The sequence below is a fragment of the Coptis chinensis genome, chromosome 8 (genome assembly GCF_015680905.1).
Source record: "Coptis chinensis isolate HL-2020 chromosome 8, ASM1568090v1, whole genome shotgun sequence".
Classification (NCBI taxonomy): Eukaryota; Viridiplantae; Streptophyta; class Magnoliopsida; order Ranunculales; family Ranunculaceae; genus Coptis; species Coptis chinensis.
The window spans coordinates 827,273-839,062 of record NC_141463.1 but is presented as its reverse complement, the minus strand read 5'-3'; the positions used below and the strand labels follow the sequence as shown (position 1 = coordinate 839,062).

General features: G+C 34.6%; 1 long non-coding RNA gene across 10 annotated transcripts; it reads right to left on the bottom strand.

Moving 5' to 3' along the window:
* Positions 1 to 700: 700 nt before the first annotated feature.
* Positions 701 to 5,927, bottom strand: LOC147479164 (uncharacterized). 10 transcript variants are annotated; one of them, XR_015203809.1, is made up of 10 exons: positions 5,718 to 5,923; positions 5,308 to 5,574; positions 5,146 to 5,214; positions 4,409 to 4,480; positions 4,021 to 4,156; positions 3,785 to 3,925; positions 3,000 to 3,356; positions 1,878 to 2,209; positions 1,651 to 1,784; positions 701 to 1,243 (listed from the first exon to the last, which is right to left on the bottom strand). It is a non-coding gene; the product is annotated as an uncharacterized LOC147479164 (long non-coding RNA). The 10 variants fall into 10 exon arrangements; XR_015203807.1 differs by having other exon boundaries at positions 3,000 to 3,367; positions 5,718 to 5,922; XR_015203808.1 differs by having other exon boundaries at positions 1,651 to 2,209; positions 5,718 to 5,924.
* Between the last annotated feature and the right edge of the window lie 5,863 nt (positions 5,928 to 11,790).

Below are 11,790 nucleotides of genomic sequence, written 5' to 3'. Positions count from 1 at the left end.
AAATGATTGATAATATGAAACACCATGAAAAATATTCGCTAACACCCAACCCACAATAATATCCAACATTGCACACTTGAAAATATTAGTTTTAATTGGGATGGTATCTAATTGCAGAACAAAAAATGGAACGATAGTAAAGTGTTTGTACTTGACCATGTAATAGTAATCTATCTAAATAAGGACACAAAAGCAATTAGCATTGTTTGTGTCAAAATAAAAGCAGATGTAGCTAATGGAGTTCAAATATAGAATTAATTAAGTGAAAATGGTTATGACACAAAAAATTTTAATTTGCTGAAGCATTAGAGGTGGGTGTACTATACTAATAGAGATGATAGAGAAGAGTGTTGATTAGAGCATAGCAAGAGGGTGACTCTACTAATAGAAATGATAAAGAAGAGTGTTGATTAGAGCATATAAAAGTAATTTTGATGTTGCATCTTAGGACCCATTGTAATGTATAAATTAATATCCATCGTAACGGCATGGATGAATATCCAAAAAGTCTGGACTTAGATATGGAAGAATCTCCAAATAGGAACTTAGAATATCCCTAATATATGAGGTTAGTTTCTGCACATATTATTGTGTGTATACATCATACATTAGGGTCACCTTTAGAAGTGGAAGCAAATTTGGTTCAGAGAAACATATTTGATGCATCCGTTTGAATTCAGCCTAATGTTTAAATAAGTAATTTCTATTCAATAAATAAAAATTTATTGATTGGATCAAATGTTAAGCACATTTATTTTGCAGATGCGAGTACAATTCGAACACTACTAAAGAAAACAATATAGTACGCCTGATGAAAGCTTGAGCAGAGTCAAGTACTTAGTATTTATTAGACTGAGTTGGACATAATAGTTACTCGACTTTCATTTTCGAGATAACTTAGATGAATTCAAAAGGGAAGAAATGGCACACTATGTTGGGAAGGTTGGTCCTGCTTCTTCCCATCCACCATTGCAGAAAATCTCGTATTGATTTGGCATGGGCCAGCATCATGAAATCGTTCATCGTCGGTTCCATCATATTTCACCTAAGTGTTTTGTTGAAAAAGAGTAAGTAAATCGATGTATTTTTCCCTCTTACGATTGTCTAGAGCAACAAAAACTGGAACTGTTGTCTCCAGGACCTTCTTCAGCATATCATTTCTGATAATAGGTTTGTAAACATCATGATTGTTTCGACCTTCAGCCCAATTGACGTAACCTATTGGTTAGCTTGTTAGAATAACCTGCAAATTAAATCAAAATATCAAATCACAAAGACATTAAGCTAAGTATGTGTGTAGCAAAAAAATTGAAGGGTGAAAAGCAATTGTTATTTATGATACTGGCATTGCAAGGTAAAATGGACCAAAAAGAGAGGCAACAATGAAGAAACTTGCTGCTAATTGGACTTTCCAGTAAGGAACCATACATGCACAAAAGGTGTTAGGAACATACGCAAGCAAAGGAAAGGAATTATGATACACACTCCCACATGTATGACAAAAAAGTTCGAAAAGGTGAACATATATATTGTCAATTCAAGTGCATTATTTTAGTTCCTTGATGTTTAACAATTTTATTGAATGGATAGCACTGGCATATCGGATTAAGAACATATATAAAATATATACTAACACATCATTAGACTAACCTCTTGCTACAGGGTGCAGCTCGTTCAAAGATAGCCGTCACTGAAGTTTGGATTTGCTATATGCATGGGTGCACACTTGAGGTTCGCGTTCCAATTCATCCCGCTTGAATCTTCAAAGGAAGTGAGAAAGCGACCTATTATTTGTATAACCCAAAGAAAACCATTGTTAAATTAGTGCCTGATAAAAACAATTTATATACATTTCAATAAATAAGGAGCGGTCTTACAGCAGCTATAACAGCATTGGGCAAGTAGTTCAACTGCTGATAGAGATCAGATTAAGTAGATAGATCCTCGACAATGATTTGAATATCATAAATTGTGACTGCTTGAGATATTAGTCATCGTTTCAGCTGCACCCGAAGCGAATAGCTACAATAGCAGGTTTGACGGCCTTGTTAGCCATAAACTTTTCAAATTAGCGTGGGCTTGCAACATATCAAGTCTTTGAGGAATTTGAGAACATTGTCATTGTAGTTTTGCAAGGTGATGGCTACTGGAAAAGAAGCTTCATTTAGCATATTTTCCAAAAACTGGTGAGCTTTCAACATAATAGACCCTACACAAGCAAACTTGTAAAATAGACAACTACTATGTGGAAGGACAATTGTACATATTTAGTATACCCAGAAAAATAATCAGGTAACAAAAATTTTGATGTGCATGTAAGAAGCAATAGAAACTGCATAGAGTAAATATATATGCTTTAAGAGCTGCAACTTATATAGTAGATGATAAAGAATTTAAGTCTTGGGATCATTCTTTCAAAGTCATTTCTGTTGCAGAGAGAAAGTGTAGATATGCTTCATTTAAATGCTCCTTGACTTTCTTTTGACACTTGGGAAAGTTGCAAGTATAAAATTGATAGTTAAAGCTTCAGGCTTATGTGAACAATGTACTGTGGTTAATCAAGTGTTAATGCCAATGTCATGTGTGCTTTTCTTTTTCACCATTGTCTGCTCTTTATTGTTAGGCTTGCCTTATTGAGTGCAGTGACACTCTGTAGTGCCAAAAATGTATGTCTTTAGAGGCAATGTACTTTTATTTGCCCCTTAACAAACCATTGTTGCCACCACCAAAATGTTGCTGTTCTCATGCTAAACATAAAAAAAGCCGAGATTGAACATCTCGAAGCTTTATGAATGGCTTGATATCGAATGATATTCCTATTGGAAACTAAATTACCTATACAGGTTGAATCCAAACCCAAGACGACATGTATAACTGACAATGTTTTTAAGAGGAAGTTCATGAAAAACAATAAGAGCAGGTGCTTATTCACACACTTGCAAAACATATAGTTGAGCTGTTATAGTGTCAACGTAAATGCAAAGTAAAAAGGAAATCACCTTCTGTTCGATGGAGTCACCATGATGTGGAAATAACACTGACACGCAGCTGATTGATCCACCACCCTTAGCTGAGTCTTGTATGCTTGTGCATTAGAATGGTTTTAGACAGGGGCATGGCTTGATTGCACTGGTGTTATGGTCTTTCTTCACTAAACTATTTTGCCCACCCCCTACTCACCCCTTCTTCCTCTTGCTCCCCTACCTCGGCCTCTCCCATTGTCATTACCTTGCAGTGGCTGGTACATATTTACTTGACGTGGCCACTGCAGATTGAATTGTTGATGCTGCTACCACACATTGGGCTGCTGTTGTTGCTGCTAGTGGACGTTATGCACCTCCTGGTATTTGAAATTGCTAACAACAAACTATTTGAAATTTGTCACATTAATAGGTCAAAGAATATATCACGCACAATTTGTAAAGAAAATCCAAATCTCACCTAGAAAATAATAAGTGCGACACACGGAAGAAACGTAATGTATATTTATAATTAAAGAAAGTAATCAGGAGTTGATACTATATTAAGTAAAAAATTATTGAATGCACTCGGTAGTCAGCTAGTGTTAAAAAGCATACAGTCGCCTTTAAAACGCCCTCAAATTGCTCACCTTAACTCTCACTTTCAATCCTGTGGTCACCTTAACTCTCACTTAAGCCCTTTCCCATAACAGTGAAGGTGTGAATTGAACCCAATACCTTGGGCCCAACCTCCCAAGGTGACCAGTAGGCAACGGGAGTTGAGTGCCAATTCAATATTAGGAATGTTAAATATATGCACAAACCTTTGGAACATAAACATCTGCGATACGACCAAATCTGCCAAAATACTGACGAATATCATCAGCGCTAGCCTCCTGTGAGAGCCTGCCAACAAAGATCTTCTTTCGCCCAATCCTATAACTGGTTATAACAGTACTCCTACACTATTAACAAAGTCAACAAATTAATTGAATTTGTTATTCGATATATTTAAAGTTACTCCAAGCATTCACATAAACAGAGTAGCAATCAGGCTTACTGCCACACGCTGTTGCTGGGTGGCCATATAATGTAGGAGCACCTAATGCAACATATCTAGTTGCCAATGTCATATAGGAATTGTATGCTTCATATCTCCCATGACTCACTATGCTAGGTGGCCTTGTGTCCTTGTCCTGAAATTAAGATTGATAGGACTCAGATATCAAACGCATTAAGCAAGAAAACTATGAGGATGGAGTTGTTATTCTCATGAAAACAATATTTTGTCTCAATGGTCCATGCTCATGTCAATCCCTGGTCGGATAATCTCCAGCTCAATTTAATATGATTGCATTACTAATAAATATGGAAAGCATAGTCCATATCAAAGGAAAAAAAATCTAATCATTCTTAAACGCTAAAGAAAAATGGTTCTCGTGAATTGCCTTTGGTGTTACACGATCAATGACAATAGTAGAACCTTCCCATTCATGAGTACGTCAAGGAGTCCTCATAATCTGAAACAGAAAAGCAGATCTTTTAAATCTTGAGAAGTAATGCAACGAAAGTAAACTTAAACTTATATTGCATATTCACTATTTTATTTGCAAAATTATCTACTATAGGAAATGTAAACTAAATAATCAATCTTGAGAATCTACACAGCAGGCAAGACAACATACGCAGTGTTGATTTTGCAGATAGTCATCCATACCTTATCAAGAAGACTTCTTCACATCTTGTCTTATATGCTGCTTATATTTGAGGCTAAGACTCAATTTACCCCAATATCATAATTATCTTATTTAACCCAATAAGCTGATCAACATATACCAAAAACAACCAGTACACAAAAGATCAATTCCAATAAAAGATCACAAAAACAATGACTAATTGATTAAAAACCACTAAATAGAATCCCCATTGTTCCCTCTACCACTAAACAATTTGAAAAAAGTGCACAGCAAGGGAAACAATCTTATGCTTTTATCTTTGTTGTAGAAAGTTGTTTATGGAGTGTCAACTTTTAGAGCTTTTATCATAACTGACATTAATATATGGTCAGTACCAACGGCCGTAGATACATGGTTGTGAGTCGAGAAACACGGTGACAAAATATTCGTAAACATGAGAATAGGTAATCTAAATTGCCAATTTTTCGAAGATGGCAGAAGAGAAATACCTTTAAGACTATTAACATTCAAACATTACTCAGATATCACTCTCCAAAATACAGCACTGGATCAGGCACCTAGAGAAACACCGTATGGTTGTCAACTTCAAGTAAAAAAATCATGTCGATCTATAAAACACAAATACACAATGATATAGAGTTTAGCCTCACTTTAGAATAGAGCTCCCTAAGGTCCTTCGTTATACAATCCAATATAACTCCCCAACTAACACCTAAAATAATCAACCTTTTTTTGATCACTTGGTCGGGTTCAAAGGCTCTGTTGCTGTCTCGACAAACGAAAGAGCATCGAAAAGCAAAGGCCCGATTATGTAAGTCTATTTGTCATACTTCACATTTTATGGTGTAGCAGTTTTCATTATTGAAGCCTCAATGCTTTCAGTCAGTACCCATAGAGCAGAAGGGAATGGAAAGAACCTGAGCGAGACATTTATAAAACAATATAGTGTTAGAGTAAAAAAAAACATGAACCAAGAGGACAAAGAGATGCGCAAGGGCTTTAAATCGATAACGATATCGATATCGAAATCAAGTAATTAAATAGAGGACAAATATATTACCTTTTGAAACCGATTTTTTTTTTGTTCGCGTGACTTCTAATAATAATCGGCAGTAGAGAGACAATCAGGTATGTTTTTTTTTTTTTTTTTGTGGCTTTCAATTTAAGGGAGAGCAAATTATGGAGATTTGGGAGAGAAAAGAAGAAGAGCAGAAGAAAAGAGACGGTTGGTTTGCTTGAATTTAATTTCGGAATAAAAGGTATTTATTTGGCAATTACTGAAGGGTAAGCCGCGAATAATTGAATAAGGGCGTATAGTTGATTTCCTACCTGAATTTACATATACGTCCTTAAGTGACCATGTAATCTTAAGGGTATAGATGGTATTAAATTTTGAAATGACAAAGTAGTCCTTCTTAAAGGCATTGAATAATTGATTTTAATATTTTATCAAGGGTATTTGATGGTAGAAAAAAGGCTGGTTCAATTTAAATGTCCATGTTAATTATAGTATACTCTACTAATTGAGATACATTTTTAGTAAGTCAATACTTCAAATAAATAAGGATTTCAACCATTGTCATACACTATGGCATAGTAGCTTTGAAAAACATATAACAAATATAAAGTAAGATGGTGGAGGTTTTCAAGTTGTCCAATGCCTTCACCAAAGAAACAAATATAAATAATAAGTAGTTCATAACAAAATTAAATATATACAAACAATGGAAGTACCTATAACATCTATGTGGATTGTGAATTTAATATAAAGAACTCAGTCTGAGGCCTTAGGCAACCTTAAGTTCTTATTATCTGGGGAAAAAAAGAAAACCTTAAGCTATGCCTAGCTGGTCTTCTCATTCCATGCAATCCCATTAAACTCATTTTACCATATTTTGGCTTTATTTCTTCAATATACTCCATAACATCTTAAAACAAATACAATCATAATTTAAAATTGTTAAATCTCTAAGTTTATACTGAATATGGTCAAACATAATAAGAATGTAGAAACATAAATGTTACTGGACGTAGAGGTCAAGTTGGCCCTGGTTTAAATAAAAGATCATTTGAAGCCTAAACAAATTTATGGTAGAGATTTTGAACTTTATTTACGTCTGGAAAACCAAATTCCATTGCTATTACACAATACACTGAAATACACATAGAAAGGGAATATCTCACTGCACAAAAGGTTTTAGGAAATTACATCAATTGTTAAGCTCAAGATTATACAGACCTAACATGTGCGTGCTCTAAACGTAATAGTAGTAATTACTGTGAAACCAAACTAAGGAGGTGTTTGTTTTTTGCTTTTTGCAAGTGCTTACTACTTTTTCTTTAGGTGTTTGTGTTTCAGTTATTTATAAGTGGTAGATTTTTTTTTTTTTTTGCTACTTATAAGTACCAAAAGTGAAAGTAGGCCGAACTTGTTAAAATTAGTTGTAAAAAAAAGTCATATTTTCTTCCAAATTAAATTGTAATAGTCTGAGCATGGCATCATACTCCATTCATTTCCATCTTCCATAAATTAACTTCATTATTTATAACCTGGATATATAGCATCTAAGAGTCTAATTTATATCACGTGCTAATAAATATGCTCATCCTTGCAGATTTCAATGTAGAGGTGTACCAATAAAGGTAGTGAAATACCAAGCAATGACAATAAAATTATACAATTATATAAACACACAGAATAATGGATTCTAGTGGATTAACGGTACATACCTCAGGATATATATCATTATTTGGTCGTAATTCAATACAGATTCGGTGTTAATAGCCCATTGGATTTCCCACCTGCAATTGTCATCACACCTGCAAGCAAGTATTAAGTCTTAATATCCAAGTGTCGGCTTAAAATCCAAAAATCTAGATACCCAATATAATATGGTTAGGCAAAGTCACTCCACTAACACCAACATAAAAATCCCAGTAAATTACCTAAAACTGGAGTAGAGGTCTTGCCTGGTACACCATCTTCGCTGCAAGAGTGAATGGACAGCTCAATCCGAACTTTTTAAAAGATCTCAACATCACACCCACGCCAAATTGTGGTCTTGTCTGAAAGTCCAAAAGTGTTTAATCAAAGTGGAGGAGAGATCAAAGGCAGACGAAGTTGTTCAAGTTTGCATACTATAGTGTTAAGGTAATTATTAGAGAACAAACACATATATACTGATTTTATATTGAAACTCAAATCATTCATTTAAAAGCTTTAGAAAATGATAATACTAAACTAAGCAATCACACTCTGAGTTTTTAACAAACATGTTGGCATACTTGATGGGACTATGCGGAGGGTATGACATGTGAGTCGGAGAAGAGTTAACATAACTCCCTTATAAAAGCTTTCGTACGTTTTTTTTATCAAAATAAATATCTAGTTCAGGGGGTTTCCAGGAGGTCTCATTATCACGTACTCCAATGACCTCAAAAGCTAACTCTATTCTTCGTTGAACTCCAATAAGTGCATGAAAATTCCATAAAGGATTAATATAGTAGATAACAGTCGACAACCTCCATATACTGAGAGTCATAGTTTTATGTTATGTTGTCCCTTACTGCTTACTCCCTTCTACATACCTAATTGATTGTTACAAACTAAATGAAAACTAAAAGTAAACAAAGGTAATCAACTTACCTTCTCACAAAGCTCTGTGAGGTAGGATGTATAATGCTTGGCCTTAGTCTTGACTGCTTCTACAATTAGTTTTGTGCAATCCCGCATTAGATTTGAGGAGGCGTGTCATCATGTATTAAAAGGATTAAAACGGATAATTAGATTCACATAATAGGCATATAGCTATAGTTAATACTTAATAGTGAAAGTGATTAGCGGAAAAAAAATTAGTGAAAGTTTAGTTCATAGTCGTGGTAAGACCCACCTGAATTTTCTAGTGATGCAGTTTAGTTTAGGTCAAATTTATCTCTAAAATGGCCTCTTTTCAATAAGTAGTGGCATAAACCGTATCTATTTATCTCTTAACACAAATGGGTAGTTAGATAATCATGCTAAATTGGATAGTATGGGATTGTTCTTGCTGTAAATAGATATGCTTCATATGTGTCAAGATTTTCTTTGTATAGATATGCTTCTTCTAGCGAGGTTTCGATAAAGGCACTTCACAATTAGATACACAATATTATCTATTCAATCCTATCACTTTGGAAATAATTCATCTACCAATATTAGTAGATAATACATTTGATGTCGGTCTTATGACTTATCCCCCAACTAATCCTAAGTATACTTTTGTTGGCCTAGCTTGTGTTTCAGTTACAATGTCTGTCTTTAAAGTTATATGGACCCATATACTATGAATGACAATTTAATGTTGTCTGACCTGAACCCAGTTCAATAACTTAACCTATTAGTCATGAATCAATGAGACTATTCGTTGATAGTAAATTCAAGTTGTTTCCAAAGTTTGCCTTCACTAAAAATTAGCCATAAACTGAGAGGAAAGTAGTAGTATGTAGATGTGCATCCACTATAGTTACTAAATACTACCATTTACATAAGTGCATGGGAGAAAAAACACTTACATAAACTTTAGAAAGTGAAAAAAATTCCGAGATCTTGAGTCGTGCGGAATAACCTATATCACAGAAAATTGGGAAGAACATATTAGAATGCTGATTCTGGGTAGCCATACTACTTTGATACATAGGTATAAAGACATATATAGACACAAATGCCAAAGAAGAGTGGAAATTTGAAAGGTATAAATCATGTCATCTAATAATTTCTAATAATGCATATAATAACTATTATGCGATAAGGAGCACGAATCTTCATTGAGTTGCACAAACAAACAAAGCAGCCATTTCTTTGCACAAAAGAAAAAAATATATAACTCTAGAGATTTAGCAATTGAAAGTTGAAACAAGGAAAAAGGCAAAAAAAAGTGAAGAGATTAATACTAAATATGGAACTTTTAGGGATTTTGAGGGACTCTTTCTTGAGTGCACTGGTTATGGGAGGCTTATTATTTTCTAAGGATATTATACAATATAGAGCCAAAGTATATAAGTCAACAAAAATAGTGTAATTGATACTCGAATTATATAAGAAAATCACATTATATCAAAAGGTTTGAAAAACATAAATCTCTTCATATACCAAAATGAGTTGAAGTGTTGAACAATTCTACTGATAATAACTTTGAATAATGTTAGATACCATTTTGATTTGATAAGAATTCAGTCAACTTTATTGAAATTGTTTCATCTCTTAGAAAGAAAGCAAGAAGCGATCAACAGAATAATATTGGATGAGCAAGAAATTAAAAAACACAACGAAGCGGGAAAAAAAAAATTGAATAAGCAGGGTAATGTTGAACTGTTTAATTAGCACAAAGAGTGTCTGGAAAAATTATCCACCTTAACAAATTGCAGAAACATAACCAAAAACATAAAGAAATTACTACAAAAATTTTAACCAACCAAAGAAATAAAGACAGTGAAAACTATATGGATAATGGCAAAAAGGACAAATAGAAGGAACAAACCTGATATGAAGAAGATTATAGAGAAGAGAGACAATAGATTAGCCGAGAATCTCTAGTGTTGTAATTTTAGGCCAAGGGTTTTTGTTTTTGTTTTTTTTCGGTGAATAGTCGTGGGTTTTTGGTAGGTTTTCATTCTTAAGTTGGAGACTGCCCCGATTTCTCGCAATCCCCTTATGATGTGGACACCCTCAAAGAGCTCCAAAAGGGCTTGCTATTATATATATAAAGATTAGATAATAAGTCAAAATGTTGGGGTCATATACAAAAAAATTCAGAACAATAAGTTTCCTAATAATATTAGGTTTGAAAACATTAATTCATAGCTTGGAACTAACTATATTGCAAAAAAAAAAAGCCATCAAAGGCCATAACATGTTACACTAAATCAAACCTCAAATTGCATATTTTTCGAAGTCCATGAGTAATACAAAATAAGCTCATATATCAATCACTGTAGAAAGACGCAAGGAAATTACCTTTCAAGTGGTATAATGCTTTAATTATTTCTGATGTCCAAGATCGTTCTTGTCACGCCCCGAGACTCAACATACATCCCGAGGACGAGGAGTGAATCTTGAGGCGGTCGCTATCCCGATTCTAACGAAATTTCGGCGGAGTCTCTTTTGTTTAATCGACGTTTCGTATACTTAAAACCTGTCATAAACCCTGAACATCACATAATTCATCCTTAACAACCACCATATACATAAATCCTAACTTTATACACAACAGTGATGTCCATATACATATCCAAAATGTTTAAGATTAACTACACTCCAATACATCGAGTATTACATCCAAAATGAGCGAAGCTCTCCTATACAACCAAAAGAAAAGAGCTATGCTCTCTATATGCAACAAAAGAATAAACTAGACTATCTCTATACAACCCAAAATATGAACTTGACTCTGTCCCTCGTCAAGCATGGGGGAAACCACCCAAATCCCCATAACCATCATCCTCGGTGGTAGGGAAAGTCTCCTCTGCAATGGGCTCGGCTGAAATGTTAATGTAGGATGAGCAAAACAACTATGCCCAGTAGAAACGCACATAACCAATAAATAGTTTACTTATAGAAAACATTTAAAACATGCAGGGTTTCCATAAAAGTATTCAAATATCGTGACTATATATATACATCACTAACTAGCAGAAATCATCTAGACATGCTTCATTGATATACAAAATAGAGTTTTTCACAATCATCATACATTTATTGTGGTTTTAAGATCCTATTAGAATGGTGAGGAATGCACGGTACTTTCGGCCCGGTCATAGGCAAATCTTGGTTCAAGACTTTTCATTAAGTGAACCATGCACCGTTGTCTTTCGATTTTTTGGCGGGGGCTGAAATGTCGTTAATGCGTGTTCAGCACACACAAAATCCCCAAAGCTTTTTAAGGCTCGGTGGGGGCTGTGACCCGCGACCCCCATAATGGCTGTCACCTAACTTACGGTGGTCAACCGTTCGACGACTACCGCAGACCGCTTTCGGGATCGACACACATCCACGAGTGGACTAAACTCTCACTCCTCGCGTCTAAACCTCATCGAGGTAACATGTAACCCCACACAAGCTAATCACCATACATGGTGACACAGTACAAGCATGGTTA